This window comes from Thalassophryne amazonica, chromosome 18 (genome assembly GCF_902500255.1).
Source record: "Thalassophryne amazonica chromosome 18, fThaAma1.1, whole genome shotgun sequence".
NCBI lineage: Eukaryota > Metazoa > Chordata > Actinopteri > Batrachoidiformes > Batrachoididae > Thalassophryne > Thalassophryne amazonica.
This window is the reverse complement of record NC_047120.1, coordinates 28,564,312-28,587,873: the sequence shown is the minus strand read 5'-3', so window position 1 is coordinate 28,587,873 and position 23,562 is coordinate 28,564,312. Positions and strand designations below refer to the sequence as shown.

The window sequence follows — 23,562 nt, the reverse complement described above, 5'->3', positions numbered from 1 at the left end:
GCCATGGTCTATGATATGTTATATAAGCCAAACAAAATTAGTTTTTGGATTGATCCAGTTGACCAGAGTTTCATTAGTTCAGCCTCATTATACACTACTTTAACAGGGTGAGCTACAAGATAATAGCTTTTACCAGGTACATGCCTCAGCTTTTCCAAAGTCTAGGAAGTGCATTTGCTGCACCTGCTCATTATCCTGATTCATGTCTGAAATATAAAAAAAGCGCCGGTCCTTTAAGGCCAATAGATGTTGACATTGATAAAATGTCTCCTGTTGTTCCAGTCTTTGCGCCATCACAGACACATTAGTGCGGCTTCAGAAGATGAAACAAAGATGTTGCTTTTCTGTGTGTGGGTGTGACCACTGTGGGAATTATTTGGCATTATTTGACTGTTTGTGTTTTTCGAGAAACGTCTTTGTGTGTCGTGGACGCTGCACACCACACAATTATTTTTTTTGCAGCAGCAGCAGAGCAGCTTTTAATAGCCAAGACACTCGGGCTGCAAATAAAGGTTTGCATGTGAAGTGTTCTGCTGTGGTGTGTTTAATGTCACGCAGATTTAACACACTGGTGCACATTTTATTTCAATGCAGTTTATTTTGGAGAGTAGAATGCTTCTTTATGGAAGCATTTTTGTTGCGTCCATAAAATCATTAAAAAAAAAACCCAATCGAAAACAGATTTTGTATTTTGTCAAAAGTGGTGCAGTGTTACACTTCAGAGAAATTCAAGCAATAAACATTCTGCTGAGTGGCCTTAAACTTACTGCCAAATTTCTGTGCTCCTTATTTTGTCCCTTCTGAAAACGCAGGCTCGCTTGACACATTTTGCACCAAAGAAGTGACCGAGTTCTCCAGACGCTCAGAGCTGCAGTGTTTCATCTGAATATCTCTGAGTAGGTCTTTAGTTATGCTGTGTTCTTTCACTTTTCTCTGCGACTCACACATTCTGCCCTGCTCTGATAACTCTGACACCTTTTTTTTGATCCATCTCTCTTCGTTCTGAGAGTTAGAAGCGGTGTTTGTCAAATGAAGCATTTGAACCCTCTTTCTGGGGTGTTTCACTTCACAAGCAACATAAACACAGCACAGTCAGCTGACTTTCACAAACATAACATTCTAATGTGTGTTCATTTCATTCGGTTTTTATTGTAATACAGTCCCTTACGAAGTACAAAGTTAAACTATTTCATACTTCAAATTTATTTAAAGTCACGGTGGAAAATCAGGCTTGGATTCTGAAAAACGTCTCTCTTGCAGGAGAGCCATTCATTCAGAACTTCGAACAATGGAATAAAACAGTTTTTATTAAGCATGACATGGGCGTGACAAAGGTGGACCTTATTTTGCAAAATCCTTGCCTTATTGGTCCTCGTGGGCATTCAAGGGATGTCCAGCCCCCTGCCTATAACCCGCGTGATAAGGGGACATATGATTTATATTATAACTTGAAACTCTTTGTTCTAAGTGGTAAAACCGGTGTCGTAGACCGAATGGTCCCCCCTAAAAATTGGTCCACCCTGCCTCCACTGCTCATGCGTCATTTCAGACTCCCTTCACCCAAAGTGATCAAATGGATTAATGGGATTATTAACTATCAGATGACAAGGTAAAACCTCTTAAATCATTCTAAAGTCAGTTTTAAGCAGAAACAAGGCAATATAATCAGTGACAGTTTGAAATGACAGATGTGCAGTGAACGCAGCAGCTAGTAGCTCATGTAGCTGTGGTGCTCTGATCGCTTTCTCTATCTTTTTTGATGAAATAATGCTGAATTTAGGTGGAAATGATTGTTGTACCAAAGCTTCAGATATCTGTCGCTGAGACAGATGATGACTGGAGTGCAGTTTTTATCAGAAACGAGGTGATAATCAGTGAACCGCGGCTGATTACGCATGTGTACCGATATTTAGGGCGCACCATTCGGTCTGTGACACCGGTTCAACGCAGTTCGACATGCATATTTAGACAAATAACAGACTAAAAGTATATCAAATTAGGAATATGATCATTTAAGTAAAGTAATTACTTAATACCAAAAGAAATAGCAAAGAAAGCAAAATAACAGATAAACAGAAATATATCTAACATGTGTCTGTGTTTGTTTGTCTGTTTGTGGCCCTGCGACAGACTGGCGTCCTGTCCTGGGTGTACCCCGCCTCGCGCTCTATGGCTGCTGGGATATGCTCCAGCCCCCCGCGACCTTTAATTGGACTAAGCGGTAGAAGATGAATGAATGAATGAATGAATGTGTCTGCAACAGATTTTATAATTGCGTTTTACAATCAGACTGAAGCTCAAGGTTTGAATTGCAGTGGGTACTGGAGGTGTTTGATCCTCCCCCATTATGGCTTAGAGCCTCACAAAAAATCAGAATCAGAATTGAATTTATTGTCAAGTAATTAATGATACATGACAGTTTTATGATGACTTTGAAAACATGTTTTTATTTATCAGTTGTTCCTTACTTTTTCATTGTAACTGCTACCAGTATAATTAGGTTTGTTTTTATTTACAGACATTTAACTTAAATGTAACATCACTTTTTGACTACAACGAATTGTCATTTAACATTAACCTTATATTTCGTAACAAACGTGACATTGCCAGACATCTCACTGCAATGTAACTTGTGGACTTCAGCACTACAAAATATACAACACCACGAACAGAACTGAGACTGTCCATCACTAACTTTATGTCTGTGAGGACTGAAAGCCTTTTTTGAGCGCAGATTCTTTTTGATGAAAAGAAGCTTCTCTGCATTATTTCTGTTTTATCTTCATTGTGTGACACTGAGCTAAATAGCCTTTCACTCTCAACACTATTTTTAAATTTTTAATTAAATACGTACCAGTAACATACACAAATACAAACCGTAAATGTTTTTTTTCCCCAAAGGTGTAACATGTCATATTGGAGGAACACAGCGTACGCGCGCGTGCGCACACACACACACACACACACATGGTGTCGTGCAGATTTTCCACAACACGCAGAGGCCAAGCAGAGTAATTTTAACATTATTTTATTTTATTTTTTCTTTGTGGGTCATGGGATAATTTCCTTGCATTCAGACAGAATAGCCCGTTGCCTGTAGTAAATGAGCCGTTAACGAATGAGGCGTGCAGTGACTCTTTAAACTTCTGGCGGAAAGTGCAGCTTGTGGAGGCGAGCAGAGGGTCCAAACGCAGCACCACAGACATTCCACAAACGGATTACAGCTGCAGCAGACCAAGACGGTTTTCCATCGGCCTGAACACTCACACCAAGGAATGAAACTCACCAAGCTGATGGACGACCTCCGCTGCTGAAACTCTGCTCTGAGCTCTGATGGAGGAACTGTGGAGCAAAGTGCCAAAGTCACGGAGGAACTTTTTTTCAGACACACGAAGAATTAAAATATTTTCAGATGTTGTGTTCTAAACTCAGGAGGCTTTATGTGGATTATTTTTCTTCAGGATTGTATGATAATCCACGAACAGGTAAGAATTTTTAATTACTGTGTGTGTTCAAAAACGTATGAAAATGTAGTGGCTTATAGTCCAGAGATTTCGGAGCCTGGGGTGAAAATCCCACATTGAGAGGTTGACATCACGCTGCTGTAAAGCGGTATCGGCTTATGGAGTATCAGATACGTTTTATAATTACGAGTACGAGTAAATGAAAATGGGATTGGGCTGATACCTGATACTGGTAATGCATCCCTAGTAAGAAGTAAAAGAGTCAAATAGGCAAAAGTGTATTCACTATTAAATAAATATAATGGAATGGGGCTGTGCAAAAACAGATGATTGGAATACAGATGTACAGTACCTTTCAGTGCATGTACCGTACATAAAAAGGCAAAAACAACAGTTTGAGGGATTCAAAACATGTATATATCTGTAATTATAAACATTACAAACTAGAGTTCTTGGCGAAATTGTATTATACCAGTTTCGCAGTCTGAATGGTCCCCTCTAAAAATTGGGCCCCTTTTGCATACTGTGCATGCGCGCAACAGTGGTGATGCATATAGTTTATTTCCAGTAAAACTGGTCCCCCTGGGTGTCTCGCTTTGCCGCAGAAGGAATAAGAGGCTTGCTTGTGATCTCACTCTTGATATGTATATCTAGTGACAATGGATGCCACTGAACAGAGAGTTTTAGATGATGGAAAGACATTTTGTGACTACAATGAACTGATGGAGGTGATTAAGCAGTACTTGAAGGATTACACTTACCCTGCTAGTTTTACAAGCGTAATGGATTCTTTTAATTTATTCATATCACCCAATCAGATTGCCACATTAATACTGCATATTAAAAAATGACAAGTGTAATAGATCCTTTGAATTTATTAATGATATGGCGCGATCAGATTGGCACATTAATATATTAAAATATGACGAAGGGTGTAGTTTACAATCTGCCCAAGTAAATTGAAAGTAATATTATTACTCTGTTCACATTAACCTTTACATCTACAAGAATTAAGACTTCATGTCTGGGGGGACCGATTGTGTAGACTCATCGTTGCCCTCTGAAATGACACATGCGCAGTGAAGGCAGGGGGACCGATCAGTTGGTGTTGACTAATTGTTCCCCTCCGAAATGACGTATGCAATGTGAAAGGGGACCGATTTTTAGGGGAGACCGTTCAGACCGCGACACTGGCATTAAATATCCAACAGGTGGTGATATTCCATTTCAAGAACCCTGGGACACCATGACGACCATTCTGTTGCTTATAGTAGTAGAAAGTTGATCTGTGAGCCACTCAGAACACCCCACCCATGGTTTCAAATGCATGTGAACCACAGATTAATTGCAAAGAACATAATGTGAAATACAGATTTGTTTTCACAGGGAATTGCTTTTAAAGTAATAACTGTAAATCTTAATGCAAACAAGAAACTCAAAACAAGCGTGTATTCACTTGAGTGGCACAAGCTGATAGCAGACAGCCTCTGCCGCCTTACGGTTGGCCTGGTGCAGGCTCAGTGCACGTCAGGGTCCAAGCAGAGAAAGAATCACTCTGAAATATCAGGAGTTGAGCATGATGTGTATGCAGGGGCTTCCCTGTGCCATCCTGAGTAGAGTGCAGGCAATGTCGAGGTGGCTGAGAGTCCAGTGAGCTCTGGGAAAAATTATAATAATAATAACAACTTTTCACGACTTTTTCTGAGTGGAGTGCCGTTCAGAAAGTGAAGATATGTTGGTCTCCCCTTTCTAGCATTTTTCATAATCTAATACCTGGAAGAATTAAATTACTCTACATAGACAGAAAATAGAAATGTTCACTTTTCTGTAATTTATAGACAATCATGCAAAAGATTGACAAAGGCATCAACAGTAATAATAATAATAATAATAATAATAACAATAATAATAAAATAAAATAAAAAAGCATCCCTTGTAGCCCTAATGCAGTCCTCTGTACCAGAGATTATGTGTGGTATATTATTGATGGTTAACAAATTGGAGCTTGCTCTCACTGAATCCCCTCTAATGGATGCATGCTGCTCCCTCATTGAAATGCAGATGGTGCTTACGTCAGCATAAACAAGATGGCTGTCAGACACTCTTTCCTTCTTTGTTTCCACTGAAAAGTTCATCCCTCACAACATGTCACATCTTAAAGATGCCATCTTTATTGTCACGCCTGTCACCGGCATCCCTTTGAGGCATAAATGTTTCATGGACTGCTATTTGGGAGCCTGCGCTTGAGTGACATCAGGCTCCAGCTTTAGAATGAGCGATCAGCGCCGAAGAAGGCACTCGAGTGACGGAGCCGGACTTTTAACTGTGTGCAGACTAATGGCCCGTGAGAGAGCTTGGAGATGGATGGATCTGCGAGTGAAGTTATGGTATGTGTTCCTGACAGGCGTGGTAGATCACTGGAGACGATTTATGCGGATGCAAAGGAACAACCGCTCCACAAAATGCTGTTTGCTTGAAATGGGAGTCAGAGTGCCCCCTGCCAGATTGATGATCTTCCTGTGATTAAGCGAAAGCACTGACGGTCAAGTTATTTTACCATTTAAAAAAAAATGAAAGAGCCATTCCTTTAATGATATTGGTGAGACTAAACAGGCAAAAGTGGGCAGTGTTTTAAACACCTTGTTTTCTCTTCAGCCTCATTTTTACTTAGTACAAATTAAGGTGCCTATGGTACATTCTTTGGCACAAGATCTACGGCGTGTAGTGCACATCCATTCTAGGCCATGCACAAGTCATTTTTACTATTTCGAGGTCATGTAATCTGAGTGCAAATTAAAGTGCAGGACATAAAGGGGTGGTCATCGGTGTATTTTGCCCAAGTTAGGTTTCAAGTTTGGGAGCATGTGTTGGTACTGCATGCCTTCACATCCACCACACCATGGAACCACCCTGGGTCATGGATGGCAAAAATCCAGGTAGACAGCCGATCCACTTCCAAATCCTGAAAGTAACCATCTCCTGCAGCCAGGGGAAATGTAGGCATCCCCTTGGCCTTCTTCAACTGCTGGAGTGCTGGAGTCCTCAACATTGAGGCACCTGCACGCTGGATCATGCACAGAGAAATGGGCCACATGGCCAAAATGTTGTAGCCGACGGTCCCTCTCAATGCAAGTGATACTCCTCATCTGAGTAACTACTCATTTGACAGAAAGTCATTCCAGCAGTACTTGATCCAGTCTTGATCCAGGACAATTGCAAATCCAGACACTCTGACTGCTCATTGTGATGCTCAGTTGCTGCATGTTTTAATTGATTCTGCAAAGATGACACTCAGTCCATGCAAGCACTGAACAGTGTAGGAACTAGAACACATCCCTGAGGAACGCCAATATTCACTGTGAAATTCAGTTTTCCCTCCACCCCTTACATCACTCACAGTGCCAGTATAAATTGGCTATAATATGCAGTAACTTTTTGGAGATCCATTCAATTTCACTACATTTTAATCAGTTTAATATTCCCTTTTAATTTGGAGACCAAGAAGATGATAGCATTTATTGAGTTATACTGTTAACAAACCCTACCTACCTCCCAACCTACCTACCTACCTACCTATCTACCCATCTGTCATAGCTACCTACCTATCACATGGTACATCTCCTTAAACCCAGCAACATTTGTGCTGACAGTTTGAGTGATATAAAGTAAAAAACAGTAACATTACAGTATGATCTGTTAAAACTGCACATAAACCCTTATCTATTTAAATACCAGGCTTAAAAAAGTATATAAGGTGTATAATTTGGACATTATGATTGGACTTCAGAGTGCTGAGTAAGGTTGCAAATCTGGTAACCTTTGCTGCTGTGTGCTGCTGCCAAGCTGGGGGTCATTGCTAGTATTAATGATGCATGAGAAGCTAAACTAGTCTCATTTCCCTCACCATCTGGACACCATATAGTTGGAATCTGGTAAATGAGGACACCCCCCTAACATCTCTTTGATTTATGGCTATGTGGTGCCGGGGACCATTTTCCCCATCACTCTGATTGGGAAATTGTCTCTTTAGAAGGTAATTATCTACATTTGACAAGTACATTGGTCATTGGTGGTAGTCTTCAATATTAGTGTTCAAATTACAGCACAGTGATGTATAGTTATGCCTCATTATTTTAAATTCAATTTGTCCACCATGATCTCATTTAGAGATGTCAATTATCAACACTTTTGTGGAGTCCTTGGGTAAGTACAGGGGCAGTGAAGGTGGCTTTTACTCTGAACTAAACTAGGTGGCAGTGTGTGGGAGATGATTCACAGGGGGCGCAGAGCTTCATCAGTTTTCCTCTCATTGTCAGAGCCAAAAATAACCCAAGGGTTGCAATAGATCAGGGAGACATTATGGTTAAGGTTCAAGATTAATGTTACCTTTAGGACGCCACATGTTCAAAGTGAGGCACTCACGTTCACCAATCAAAACTAGGTCTAACCTTGATGTGTCCTCATGAGTTCTTACATGCAAGAGGGGACTTCCTGATGGGTCGGTCAGGGCAAACATAAATCACCACTAGATGCCAGTCAGAAGCAGGTAAATATTCTTGACAGTAAAGCTGTGGAACCTTTGGGCAGGTATGGATGAGCAGTTACAAAGGAGTTAAAGGGCTTCAGCAGCAGTATACCAGCCAACATACGGTAGAGTATACATTTCAGCATTATGTGACGTGTGAGAGGGCAAAAATCAATATAATGAAACGCACAACCAACCATAGGTTCTCACTCTAGGCTCAACCAGTACCATATGTATGGACATACCAGTATACGTACAATATGGTGCAAACGTTTTAGGCACCCCAGAGTTACAATAAAAGTAGCATTTGATGCCCCTCTCTCAACACAAAATCAATTACAATAAAAGTGAATATGTGAGCTTTATTTTTTATTCAATAATAATAATAATTTATTTGTGAGTGTACTGGCCAGTAGAATACCACACAGTTTGAGGGATCCAAAACATGTATATCTCTGTAATTATAAACATTACAAACTAGAGTTCTTGGCGAAATTGTATTATACCAGTTTCGCAGTCTGAATGGTCCCCTCTAAAAGTTGGGCCCCTTTTGCATACTGTGCATGCACGCAACAGTGGTGATGCGTATAGTTTATTTCCAGTAAAATTGGTCCCCCTGGGTGTCTCGCTTTGCCACAGAAGGAATAAGAGGCTTGCTTGTGATCTCACTCTTGATATGTATATATCTAGTGACAATGGATGCCACTGAACAGAGAGTTTTAGATGATGGAAAGGCATTTTGTGACTACCATGAACTGATGGACGTGATTAAGCAGTACTTGAAGGATTACACTTACCCTGCTAGTTTTACAAGCGTAATGGATTCTTTTAATTTATTCATATCACTCAATCAGATTGCCACATTAATACTGCATATTAAAAAATGACATGTGTAATAGATCCTTTGAATTTATTAATGATATGGCGCGATCAGATTGGCACATTAATATATTAAAATATGACGAAGGGTGTAGTTTACAATCTGCCCAAGTAAATTGAAAGTAATATTATTACACTGTTCACATTAACCTTTACATCTACAAGAATTAAGACTTCATGTCTGGGGGGACCGATTGTGTAGACTCATCGTTGCCCTCCAAAATGACACATGCGCAGTGAAGGCAGGGGGACCGATCAGAAGGGGGGACTGTTCAGACTGCAGTTTGTGTTGACTAATTGTTCCCCTCTGAAATGACGTATGCATAATATGCGAAAGGGGATCGATTTTTAGGGGAGACCGTTCAGACCGCGACACTGGCATTAAATGTCTAACAGGTGGTGATATTCCATTTCAAGAACCCTGGGACACCATGATGCCCATTCTGTTGCTTATAGTAGTAGAAAGTTGATCTGTGAGCCACTCAGAACACCCCACCCATGGTTTCAAATGCATGTGAACCACAGATTAATTGCAAAGAACATAATGTGAAATACATTTATCTACATTTGACAAACACAGTTACAAATGATCATGTAATATTAAAATGACTGTAATACACAAGTACTCATACTTTAAGTGGTGTTATCCTTAAAATAGTTCAGACATCCTGCAACTTATATTCTGGTGTGACTTATATACTGAAAAATCACAAGTAAATGGAACCCAGTTGTTATATTGATTATCATCAAAGTTGAAATTCATCACACATTTAATTTACTTAGGAATATTTATCAGATATTCATAATTTAATACTTATATGATGCACTAAATGTGCCTAAAAGTTTTACATAGTACTGTAAAGCATTAGACCCAAATTTTGACCTTGACCTTTGGGAGGGGAATTGCGAACAATTTCATTTGGGAATTGGTTCAGATGATATTAGTTCCTGCTGCCATGTGTTGCAAAAACTCATGACATGACAACAAGGAATCAGCTGCACTGATGCTGATGACCTATGTAGAACTACATTTTTTCCACACAGAAAATGTATCAGGAATCAATAAAGAATCAGACCAATAATCAGAATGTTTCTGAGGCTCACAGTTGTCCAGGTGGTTTCCATAGTAGAGAAGCTTGAATCTTCGACTGGACTGGGTTGTTTGACGCGAGGACGTTTCGCTTCAAATCTCAGAAGCTTCCTCAGGTAAAATTCTTGCTCTGGTAGTCTGACTTCTGTCTGACACTTGTCGAGAAGAACAAACAGACTACGTTTACATGCCGTTAATATTCGGGTTAAGGTCAATATTCCAGTTTCTGAATCATTAGGAATAACCCGTTTACATGCTTAAGCAGACAGAGTTACTCCTGTATACATGGTCATTGGTATCATTTGGAATATCTCCATCTAAACAGTGATGCACGTCTTCCACCGGTGCTTGATTTGGTCTGGCGTTCGTGCAAATCCTGCTTCGTGTAAAACCCCTCACTACACCCTTTTCTCAAACAGGCATTAGCATTTTCTCATTTTTCTCTCCCGCGGGCTGCCTCCGCATCAAAACAGCGAGCGTAGTCTCTGGAGCTGTTGCCAGATTTGGTGCAGCTACGCATAGAAGGGAGGGGGGCAGTGTGAGTGGCCCGCTGCGGCGTTTACCGAGCCCGCAGACACGGTAAGTGCATCGGAGGTAGAGCAATCGCGGTGATATGCCGACCGTTGCCGCGACCGGCCCGCCTGATAAGGACACAGAACACAATGAGCTGTTTATCTCTGCTTCTGTGGTGTCCGGTGGGCTGCACGCGCTGCATACAAGTAGTTGCTGTACTCAAAAGACCAAGATTCCTTGTGGATAGGACATGCGCAGAACACAAAATAATGTTCCTTTCTATGGGGATATCCCGATGTGCGTTTATATGACCTGATATTCGGGTTAGAAAAGGAGTAACCCAGGGGTCTTATTCGGGTTTTTAAAAACCGGAATATGAGCATATTCGGGTTTTTGCGAATGTTTACATGAGCGTGCACAACAGGGTTATTGCTAATATTCTGGTTATGAAAGGGTTGTTGGCTGCATGTAAACGTAGTCACAGAAGCCACAAAAGCTGGAGTTTTAAACCTAACCAAACGCCTTTACCGAGAGGCAGACTGCTATTGGCTAGTGACTAAACAATTGCTTTAATTAGCACCTATTGTGCTCTTGTTAGCACCCTCCTAATGACAGAGTAGCTGTCCCTCCTAACGATGGGACTGACGCCTCTCCTGATGAAGTGAATGACTCATTACCATGAACAAAAGACTGAAAGCAGTTTCAAAGCAGTTTCAGTCTTTTGTTCATGGTAATGAGCAAGCAACCCAGTCCAGTCGAAGATTCAAGCTTCTCTACAATAATTAGAATCAATAAATAGCATCAATTTTCCCATCCCTAGTGGGCCAAGACCTTGAGTTTTTACAGATTTTTTTTTCTCTCACAATCAAACCACTTTGTGGCTGGACAATCCTGATTCAATCCACCAAGTCTGGTCTAAATCGGATCAAAACTGTTCTGAGATATTTTGTTTACACACGGATGGAAACACAAAATGTGAAACATGTCCAAGGAAACGTCCCTGTTTCACCTGACTGTGACACATAGATGGTTACTTTCTAGAGGGCGGTGGGGATGACTAAGGGTGGACTGCTTGTCTGTCTGGATGCTTCCCATCCATGACCCTAGGCGGTTCCACGGTGTGGTTAATGAGGTGACACGTGGCTCCAGTGCATGCTCCAAGAATTCCCTTGACAGATGTAAGGACGCATGGCACCACAAACAATACCCCCACATGTGCTACTGCTGCCTGTAGGTGAAACACCCCCCGCCCCAATTCATTACAATACATAATACAACATATTTAAACCTATATATTGTCAAGACTCTTGTCGTGTTTCATATAACTCCCTTCAGTTTTGTAACTGCAATCACTATTTTTGTGTGTAGCGAGTACTTGTAGGCCCAGAGAGCAGACTTTATTCTGCAGTGAAAATTCCCCAAAATTTAGCATGCCACAAACCTCCTCACTTTGTTATATTAATGAGCCTATTCAAAGAGCTGAGTACCTGCCAGCACCCCCCCCCCCCCCCCCCCCCCACACACACACACACCCACACTCACTCACAGAACACCTGAGAAATAGCTTCTTTCAAGTTGAAGAGCAGGGGGCGAATGGGACTGCTTTGAAGTTGATGGAACCATTTATGGACCAGGGAAGGACTGTTACTATGGACAATTTCTAAGGTCGAATTTGTTTAGCATCAAAATATTCAGCCTCTAAAATAACAACAAAAATATCAACCTCAAAAAAAAAAAAAAAAAAAAAATCATCCTCCAAAAATTCATCCTCAAAAATTCAAACTCAAAAAACAGCAAGACCAAATCGAAAGAAGAAGAAAAAGAAGAACACGATGACATAATATATTGCTGAACATTGGATGATTGAGACAGGGATTGATTGTTTCTCCCTGCTTTTCTGTTGTTTTGAGGTTGAATTTTTTTTAGGTTGAATTTGTGAGGTTGAAATATTTTTTGTTGAATTTTTTTTTTTTTTAGGTTGAACTTTTTGAGGCTGAATATTTTGATGCTAAACAAATTCAGCCTTAGATATTCAACTTCGAACTCTGATTCTGATGCTAAAAAAATTCAGCCTTAAATTCATCTTCAAATTCTGATTTTGATGCTAAAAAAAAAATCAACTTTAAAAATTCTAATTCAAACTCTGATGGCACAGATTTACTTCCATACGATCCCCTGCTTTTCTGTTTTAGAGATTGAATTTTTTAGGTTGATGTTTTTGAGTCTGAATATTTTGATGCTAAACAAATTCAACTTCAAACTCTGATTTTGATGCAAAAAAAAAAATTCAACCTTGACAATTCAACTTCAAACTCTGATGGCACAGATTTACTTCCATACTGGCACACAGTATGTTGTGCTGATGAGACTTCAATCAAACAAGCAGTTTAGTTTGGCTTTTGTCATTACAGGTGGCAACCTCTGGGTGTGTTACCATGGAGACCTCTCAATATGTTAGCATATTGTGTGATATGATGAATATATCAGAGCAGTAAATTGATGAGTCTGTGTGAATGCCAAGCACTGACTCACATATGTGGTTATTTCCACCAGGTGCAGCACAACATGAATTCTGCCTTCCAGAACAGCTCTTATATAATCTTCTGGATCATCTACCTGTAACCACATGCACAGAAGGGCTGGATTGTCATTCCTACACTCATATTGTTATATTTTCTAAAAAATAATAGGCGCATGCAGGAGGCCATTGCTGCTGCTGCTGCCGCTGCATTCGAGTACCATTTGAAATTACACTTTTTACACAATTACACTTAACTTTTTTGTTGTTTCAAATTCAGCAGCTGCCTGTGTCACGAGCGTGGTTTTCATTTTATTTTTGGTAAAATAATTCATTGTATCCACACAAAAGATTAATTTGGGCCTATATTAGGTGCCTGAGCCCAGTGAAGTTGACCCCACACACAGGAAAAAAAAGAAAAAATCCAAGCAAACAGACTGAGTGTGCCCTGTAATTTCCATTGGTACATGAACGCAGCAGCAGCAGCGCTCACAAACATTCAGCTGGTCGGACGAAGTTGAACTGAACACTAACATTACAAAAACTAAACAAACGATAAGAAACCATCAAGAACGACAGCAAAATGAAATATGGAGGAATTGAGGTTTTCGGCAGCATTCATTCAAATTTGTCAACAGTTTAAAAATCCTGATGAAGCGCCAGCTTAGGGCTAGCGGCCGGCGATCACCTTAGTATTTCTTCTGTTTTTCTTGTTGCTTAATGCTGAAACATGATACTGTATTTGTTGTCTTTTTGATGCCTGATTTTGTTTTTTCTCTCTGTTTGAGGTGTGGCTCTATCCAAAAGTGGGAGCAGGTATCTTCTTCTGCAGGCCGCCCGTCCTGTGCATTAGTATGGACTCCCAAAATGTCCTGTATATTTGTATTGTCAATTGTGTTGGTAGCATGGCCCAAGAAGTTGGTCACCCCTTTGAGTCTGGTCTGCTTGAGGTTTCTTCCTCAAATCAACTTACCACTGTCGCCTGTGTGCTTGCTCTTGGAGTTGGTAAGACCTTACTTGTGTGAAGCACCTTGAGGCAACTTTATGATTTGGCGTGATATAAATGAAAAAATAAAGTGGCTGCTGAATGTATATAGATACTCGTAGACAAATCACCTTTTTCAAAAATACCGCTATTGACATCAAAGTCTACACATTGCACCCCAAAGTGAGCCAACATGTTAGCCGTGTAACTGTGGAGTAAAACCAGCATAAACCAGGTGCACACATAGCATAAACGCCTTTATGCGTAGCAAGGAGTTTCCAACAGCCATGTTGGAATTATATTGGCAAACGTGTGACTTATATATGTGTATGTGTGTGTGCATGTTGGGGGGGGGGGGGGGGGGGTGGTGGTGGTGGTGGTGGTGGTGGAGGAGTACTAGTATTTTTGGTTATGTTTAGAATTTACCATCTGGGTCCTGTCGTCTGGAGTCACCAATTCACCCAGTGGTTGGTCATCTTTAAATATGTCAGGTAAATTGTATTTGGAATTGGCCTGTTGGCGTTGTGTCGATTGTTCTCAGGGGGTGTCTGGTCCAAATCTGGTGCTTGTTTTGTCATGAGAATAATTTGCCTGCGATACAGGCAGGAGTAATTTAAACACCGGGTGGCTGTGTGTTCTTTGTAACCGTGTTCACAGACCTGTTTTCCATTACTCTTAGAATCTCTAAAGTTTCATTGATGGTCTCACGTGGCGCCATGGATCCCTGATGTTAGCAGAAAGGCTTGGCGTTATAAGCATGGGTGACACATGTATCCATCTTGCAGAAGTCATCTTAATTGGCCCGAGCACAGACCTGTGGGGACTTTAACAATGTACAGCACCAGCGAGAGATGTGTTCATTCTCCAGTTTCCTCCGGCTGCTCCTCTAAATGAGCAACCATGAAACCTTTCAATGCCACAGTCATTTTTCACGGTGTAGCATTTCCCCCGATAAGGGATAAATCTTTGAGATCAATCCTGATAATTTCACACAACTGGCCGCTATCTCAGTTTCACATCAGGCCGCGGGCGAATTCTATTTCTGTTTGCTCCTTCTGCGTTGACACCTATAAGCAGGGGCGGCCGCTGGGCGGATTTCAACCCAAACGAGCGGCTGCGTGTCATCGCTCAGGCTGGTAAACAAAAAACCCGCGCGCACCTGCCAGGCAGACACACGTCTGTCTGGGTTCAAAAGGTTGGCATTGGGTTGCGTTTCTCAGACAGCTGAGGAATGTCCAGCCAAAGTGTCAGACACACCTGCGGGGCTGTTTACATTTTTCAGAGTTTTATTTATTTATTTTTTGGCGGCGAGGAGATGCGCTGCGACCTGACCCCAGGTCACTTTGGGACTACTAAAGGAATTTGTGCAAATGTTACTTCCATTGCCACAGCTATCATTCTGTGGGATTACTCCTGCCAAGTTCGTTTCAGTCTGGATGCTTTGGATCTGAGCAGGCAGGCTGTTTTTTTATAAGAGGGATGTGTTGTTGCAGTTCGAACATCTCTCTTCTTCCTCTATTTGTCACGACTTTGCCTAGCAGGTACAGCTGTAATTAAACTGTCGCTGCTGCAATCTACCTCCCGAGTGTGCTGAACAGGATGGGTGCAGAATTGTGATTTATGTTAAACCCCCACAATGAAATTACAGTGTAAGTGGTCTTTCTGAGTGAGACATGAAACATTTTTGCAACCGTAAAGAGATATTAAATTTTAAAAAGCCACAATTAATTCAATCACATCTTTGTGAACCCTCTTAAAGGACAAGTTCACTTTTCCCCCCTGCTATTAGAAGGGAAAGGATAGGAAGTCTGTAAAAAAGTAGAGCCCGACTGATATATCCATTGGCCAACGATATTGGTCAATAGGAGCCTTTCTGTTGAGAAAGTGTAGGAACACGGACCCACAACAGGGGGCGCAAATGAACGGACAATGGAGGAAGTCAAATAACAACACTTTACTGTTGTGAATAAGCACAACAAACACAACAGATTACAACAATAGACAAAGAAGTCAATTCACAAAATGTGTCACGTGGGCAGGCTCGAAGATAAGAGACATCTGTCCAAAGCAGAACCGGAACCACACGATTTCCTCTGCCACCGAACCCCGGGAATACTGGAGCCGCCAAGTCCCGAACTCCCAGGTGGCCACTGCCTCCGCGTGTCGGATCTGGTACTGCTGGCGAGGAACAAAAACAGTTAAATGTGGGTGCGTTTGCACCCAGCAACCCGTATGGCGGGAAAACCACCTCCACCTCTCGTCGGAAGAATGTCTGCTATTTAACGCACAAAAGTAACAAAGTGTTAATGTCAAAAAGACAACACAGTCGGCTGAGTACTGTACCTCCTAGGTAGAGCGATATCTCGGCAAAGAGGTGGAGATGTCGTCTTGCTGATATACCACTGCTGATCAGATGATTGGTGACAGCTGTCATAGGCGATAAGTGACAGCTGTCACCCCGGCTGCTCCTGTGAGGTGGCAGCGCCCTCTGGTGCCTGGAGCCCGCACTCCAGACAGGGCGCCCTCTGGTGGTGGTGGGCCAGCAGTACCTCCTCTTCAGCGGCCCACACAACAGGACCCCCCCCTCAACGGGCGCCTCCTGTAGCCCGACCAGGCTTGTCCGGGTGGCGGCGGTAGAAATCGGCCAGGAGGGCCGGGTCCAGGATGAAGCTCCTCTTCACCCAGGAGCATTCTTCGGGTCCGTACCCCTCCCAGTCCACCAAATACTGGAAGCCCCGGCCCATCCTACGGACATCCAAGAGCCGGCGCACAGTCCAAGCCGGCTCGCCATCGATGATCCAGGCAGGAGGCGGCGCCGGACCCGGAGCACAGAGGGGTGAGGTGTGATGCGGCTTTATCCGGGACACATGGAAAACAGGATGGATCCGCAGTGAGGCCGGAAGCTGAAGCCTCACTGCGGCTGGACTGATGACCTTAAGGATTCTGAAGGGACCGATGTAATGGTCCTGTAGTTTAGGGGAGTCCACTTTCAGGGGAATGTCCTTTGTGGACAACCACACCTCCTGCCCTGGCCGATACGCAGGGGCCGGGGTCCGTCGACGGTCTGCATGGGCTTTTGCCCTCGTCCGGGCCTTTAGCAAAGCAGAACGGGCTAACTACCTGACTGTAGCCCTTAATGAACCTCCTATAGAAATTAGCGAAGCCGAGGAACTGTTGCAGCTTCCTACGGCTTGTTGGTTGGGGCCAATCTCTCACCGCCGCAACCTTGGCCGGATCAGGGGCGACGGAGTTAGAGGAGATGATAAACCCCAGGAAGGACAAAGACGTGCGGTGAAACTCGCACTTCTCGCCCTTCACAAACAGTCGGTTCTCTAACAACCGCTGCAGGACCTGACATACATGCTGGACATGGGTCTCAGGATCCGGAGAAAAGATGAGAATATCGTCCAGATATACGAAGACGAATCGGTGCAGGAAGTCCCGCAAGACGTCGTTAACCAAGGCTTGGAACGTCGCGGGGGCGTTGGTGAGGCCGAACGGCATGACCAGGTACTCAAAGTGACCTAATGGGGTGTTAAATGCCGTCTTCCATTCGTCCCCCTTCCAGATCCGAACCAGGTGATACGCATTTCTAAGATCCAGCTTAGTAAAGATTTTGGCTCCATGCAGGGGGGTGAACACGGAATCTAACAATGGCAACGGGTATCGGTTGCGAACCGTAATCTCATTCAGCCCCCTGTAATCAATACATGGACGAAGTCCACCATCTTTCTTGCCCACAAAAAAGAAACCTGCCCCCATCGGGGAGGTGGAGTTCCGGATCAGCCCGGCAGCTAATGAGTCCCGGATGTAGGTCTCCACTGATTCGCGCTCAGGTCGTGAGAGGTTGTACAGCCTGCTGGACGGGAAGTCAGCGCCTGGAACCAAATCAATGGCACAATTGTACGGACGGTGCGGGGGAAGGGTGAGTGCCAGATCCTTACTGAAGACGTCAGCAAGATCATGGTACTCAACCGGCACTGCCATCAGATTGGGAGGGACTTTGACCTCCTCCTTAGCCTGTGAACCGGGAGGAACCGAGGATCCTAAACACCCCCGATGGCAGGTTTCGCTCCACTGAACCACCACCCCAGATGGCCAATCAATCCGGGGAATGTGCTTCAACATCCATGGGATGCCCAAAATCACGCGGGAGGTAGAAGGAGTTACAAAAAACTCAATCTCCTCCCGGTGGTTTCCAGACACCACCAGACTTACTGGTTGTGTCTTGTGTGTGAGTAAAGGGAGGAGGGTGCCATCTAGTGTCCGCACCTGCAACGGCGAAGGAAGCGCCACCAGAGGGAGCCCTACCTCCCTTGCCCATCTGCTGTCTAGCAGATTCCCTTCTGACCCCGTGTCCACCAGTGCTCGGGCTTGAAGGGTTAAATCCCCGCTCAGGATTGTGACTGGGAGTCGTGTGGCAATTTGTGTGTGTCTCACTTGAATGTTTTGACCCCCCCTTAGCCCAGTCTCTAAGGGCGAGTGTTGTCGTTTTGGCCGTTTGGGGCAGTTTCTCTGTGTGTGCTCAGTTGAGCTGCAGAGAAAACACTCTCCACGGATCAGCCTCCCCATTTTGGCCCTGTGCGTTTCCCTAACAACGTCAGCAGGGGGAGCTGTTGCCCCACAAAGCGCTGCGCCTGTGGAGCGTGGGGAGGGCGGCCCCTTTTCGAACCCGGAAGGGAGAGGGGCGGTGCGTATCTGGTCACGTCCTTCGCCTCGCTCCCGACGGCGTTCCTCCAACCGATTCTCTAACCGTATAACGAGATCGATAAGCCCATCTAAATCCCGCGGTTCCTCCTTAGCTACCAGCTGCTCCTTCAGAACCAACGACAGTCCGTTTATGAAGGCGGCGCGGAGCGCAACGTTATTCCAGCCGGACCTCGCAGCCGCGATGCGGAAGTTGACTGCATAAGCGGCTGCGCTCTCGCGTCCCTGTCTCATTGACAGCAGCACGGTTGAAGCGGTCTCTCCTCTGTTAGGGTGATCAAACACTGTTCTGAACTCCCCCACAAACCCAGTGTATGCTGATAACAACCGTGAGTTCTGTTCCCAGAGCGCCGTAGCCCAGGCGCGTGCTTTACCCCGAAGCAGAGCAATCACATAAGCTATTTTACTAGCATCTGACGCGTACATGACGGGACGTTGTGCGAAGACGAGCGAACACTGCATAAGAAAATCCGCGCACGTCTCCACACAACCTCCGTATGGCTCAGGAGGGCTTATGTATGCTTCAGGGGATGGTGGGAGGGGTTGTTGAACCACCACTGGAATGTTTATATCCTGCACAGGGTCGGCAGGAGGACGAGCTGCAGCAGCGCCCTGAGCGCTCGCCGCCATCTGTGCGGAGAGAGCCTCCACCCTGCGGTTCAGGAGAATGTTTTGCTCAGTCATTTGATCCAACCGAGCCGTAAAGGCGGTGAGAATGTGCTGCAGCTCACCAATCACGTCTCCTGCAGACGCCTGCGCTCCCTGCTCTCCCATTGGTCGTTCAGCAGCCGGGTGACGCCCCTCGGAGTCCATGACGCTGGCCGAGATATCCTGTTGGGAAAGTGTAGGAACACGGACCCACAACAGGGGGCGCAAATGAACGGACAATGGAGGAAGTCAAATAACAACACTTTACTGTTGTGAATAAGCACAACAAACACAACAGATTACAACAATAGACAAAGAAGTCAATTCACAAAATGTGTCACGTGGGCAGGCTCGAAGATAAGAGACGTCTGTCCAAAGCAGAACCGGAACCACACGATTTCCTCTGCCACCGAACCCCGGGAATACTGGAGCCGCCAAGTCCCGAACTCCCAGGTGGCCACTGCCTCCGCGTGTCGGATCTGGTACTGCTGGCGAGGAACAAAAACAGTTAAATGTGGATGCGTTTGCACCCAGCAACCCGTATGGCGGGAAAACCACCTCCACCTCTCGTCGGAAGAATGTCTGCTATTTAACGCACAAAAGTAACAAAGTGTTAATGTCAAAAAGACAACACAGTCGGCTGAGTACTGTACCTCCTAGGTAGAGCGATATCTCGGCAAAGAGGTGGAGATGTCGTCTTGCTGATATACCACTGCTGATCAGATGATTGGTGACAGCTGTCGTAGGCGATAAGTGACAGCTGTCACCCCGGCTGCTCCTGTGAGGCGGCAGCGCCCTCTGGTGCCTGGAGCCCGCACTCCAGACAGGGCGCCCTCTGGTGGTGGTGGGCCAGCAGTACCTCCTCTTCAGCGGCCCACACAACACTTTCACCAATATATCGGTATCTACATTACTTTTGCCTATATGAAATTTTTTATTTGACTAAACTATGTAGAAAAACACTTTAGCTGTAGGAAATGGTGCCATTATATAGTTTGATCAACAGCGTTATTTGCAGTGTTGTCAAGCGTGGCTGGGACCCCATCGCCCCTTGGTCCCATTAGCTATGTACAAGCAACAGAGGCAAAGTGAACAGCTGCAATTCATTTTCATTGAGAGTGGGTGTTTTACAGTGACAAGAGACAAGTGGTCCCTATACCAGCAGCTAGGAAGGGTCAGAATGGGTATGTTGTTGGCTGTTGGTTATTTTTAAAAATGATCTATAAGAACATTCATGTTTAAATTTTAAACATCAAGCATCAGTTTCTTTGTCATAATGGTTTGATAATAAAATGTACCAAATCATTGGTACTCTTATGTATTGGCAGATATACTGTATCTTAAAATTTTTACCCCCAAATATCTGTATCATATTTATATTAACACCACCACTAAAGAAAAAAAAAATAAATATTGGTTGATCCCTAATAAACAATACTGCATAATCAAGTCAATTCTGTGAGTATGTGCTAGTGCTGCCCTTTGTGGCATTCACAGCACCATGGAACTGCCTTGGATCCTGGATGGCAGCCACCCAGGCAGACAACTGGTCCATTCTCACTCTAAAATAACCATCTAGCAGAAGCAACTGCATCTGGAAGTCTCGCAGGACATGCTGGAATGTGCAAACAGTGACCTTGACTTCCTAAACACCGTCATCACTGGTGATGAGACATGGGTTTAAGGGTATGACCCAGAACCCAAATCTCAGTCATCGCTATGGAAACATACAACATCACCGAGGCCATAGAAAGCACGACAGGTGTGCAACAACTTCAAAATCATGTAGACCGTTTTATTTTACTCTCGTGGGGTGGTGCATGATGAGTATGCACTAGAAGACCAAAATGTTAACAAAGAGTACAACCCCTGGCAAAAATTATGGAATCACCAGCCTCGGAGGATGTTCATTCAGTTGTTTAATTTTGTAGAAAAAAAGCAGATCACAGACATGACACAAAACTAAAGTAATTTCAAATGGCAACTTTCTGGCTTTAAGAAACACTATAAGAAATCAAGAAAAAAAAATTGTGGCAGTCAGTAACGGTTACTTTTTTAGACCAAGCAGAGGAAAAAAATATGGACTCACTCAATTCTGAGGAATAAATTATGGAATCACCCTGTAAATTTTCATCCCCAAAACTAACACCTGCATCAAATCAGATCTGCTCGTTAGTCTGCATCTAAAAAGGAGTGAACACACCTTGGAGAGCTGTTGCACCAAGTGGACTGACATGAATCATGTTTCCAACACGAGAGATGTCAACTGAAACAAAGGAGAGGATTATCAAACTCTTAAAAGAGGGTAAATCATCATGCAATGTTGCAAAAGATGTTGGTTGTTCACAGTCAGCTGTGTCTAAACTCTGGACCAAATACAAACAACATGGGAAGGTTGTTAAAGGCAAACATACTAGTAGATCAAGGAAGACATCAAAGCGTCAAGACAGAAAACTTAAAGCAATATGTCTCAAAAATCGAAAATGCACAACAAAACAAATGAGGAACGAATGGGAGGAAACTGGAGTCAACGTCTGTGACCGAACTGTAAGAAACCGCCTAAAGGAAATGGGATTTACATACAGAAAAGCTAAACGAAAGCCATCATTAACACCTAAACAGAAAAAACAAGGTTACAATGGGCTAAGGAAAAGCAATTGTGGACTGTGGATGACTGGATGAAAGTCATATTCAGTGATGAATCTCGAATCTGCATTGGGCAAGATGATGATGCTGGAACTTTTGTTTGGTGCCGTTCCAATGAGATTTATAAAGATGACTGCCTGAAGAGAACATGTAAATTTCCACAGTCATTGATGATATGGGGCTGCATGTCAGGTAAAGGCACTGGGGAGATGGCTGTCATTACATCATCAATAAATGCACAAGTTTACGTTGATATTTTGGACACTTATCCCATCAATTGAAAGGATGTTTGGGGATGATGAAATCATTTTTCAAGATGATAATGCATCTTGCTATAGAGCAAAAACTGTGAAAACATTCCTTGCAAAAAGACACATAGAGTCAATGTCATGGCCTGCAAATAGTCCGGATCTTAATCCAATTGAAAAGCTTTGGTGGAAGTTGAAGAAAATGGTCCATGACAAGGCTCCAACCTGCAAAGCTGATCTGGCAACAGCAATCAGAGAAAGTTGGAGCGAGATTGATGAAGAGTACTGTTTGTCACTCATTAAGTCCATGCCTCAGAGACTGCAAGCTGTTATAAAAGCCAGAGGTGGTGCAACAAAATGCTAGTGATGTGTTGGAGTGTTCTTTTGTTTTTCATTCCATTCCATACTTTTTCCTCAGAATTGAGTGATTCCATATTTTTTTCCTTCTGCTTGGTCTAAAAAAGTAACCGTTACTGACTGCCACAATTTTTTTTTCCTGATTTCTTATAGTGTTTCTTAAAGCCAGAAAGTTGCCATTTGAAATGACTTTAGTTTTGTGTCATGTCTGTGATCTGCTTTTTTTTTTACAAAATCAAACAACTGAATGAACATCCTCCGAGGCCGGTGATTCCATAATTTTTGCCATGGGTTGTATTATTGGGAAGTCCTACATTACGTTTGTGATGCTGTGTGCTGCAAACAACTGGATCTGTGGGTGGCAAAAAGTTGGCAGCTTCATCATGAGAATGCACATTCTGCTTAACTGATTCAGGTTTTCCTGGCAAAACACAACACTCCTGTGAGTTGTCACACTTTCTACTCTCCCTACATTGTGCAGAATTTGATGTCTCAGCTGGACACCATTCCAACAGAGGCCTTCCAGAAATCCTTCCAACAATGGTAGAACTGCTAGGAGAAATGTGGGCAGTTCAGAAGAGACTATTTTGAAGGGGATTGGGATTTCAGACTCCCAGGTGAGTTAATTGTATTTTTTTTTTGGCCAAAAGTTGAATATTTTTTGAATGCAACTTGCAACTCTGTTTTCACTCAGATTGACAGTCGCTGTGTTGCTTCACTCAGCAGTGGCATGAAATAGACTTCTGTTCTATTATGGCCCTGCTTAGGCGGCATAGCAATTGCTTGTCTCTTGTTGCTGTAAAACGTTGCCCAAGGCGGGTCTCTCTCTCTCTCTCTCTCTCGTTATCAACCGTAATCCTTCCTGTCCACTGCACAGACACACTGCCCTGAGAGGAATCACTGGACCAAGGCAGAAAAAAATTACTTGTTGCTTTTCCCCCACTGTACTAAACTTCTACTGAACTATAATGTACAAACTGTG

The 23,562-nt window shown here is 43.5% G+C and overlaps 1 protein-coding gene across 2 annotated transcripts in view; it reads left to right on the top strand.

Annotated features, from left to right (window-relative positions):
• LOC117531108 (carbohydrate sulfotransferase 15-like) overlaps nucleotides 1-23,562 on the top strand; it is a 173,666-nt gene that overhangs the window by 18,454 nt on the left and 131,650 nt on the right. Inside the window, exon 2 of one of the 2 annotated variants that reach the window (XM_034194146.1) lies at nucleotides 23,062-23,197. The exons of the other annotated variant lie outside the window; for it this stretch is intronic. The gene's annotated coding sequence lies outside the window, so the exon portion shown is untranslated. The remainder of the gene's footprint in view (nucleotides 1-23,061; nucleotides 23,198-23,562) is intronic. 2 annotated transcript variants of the gene reach the window in all.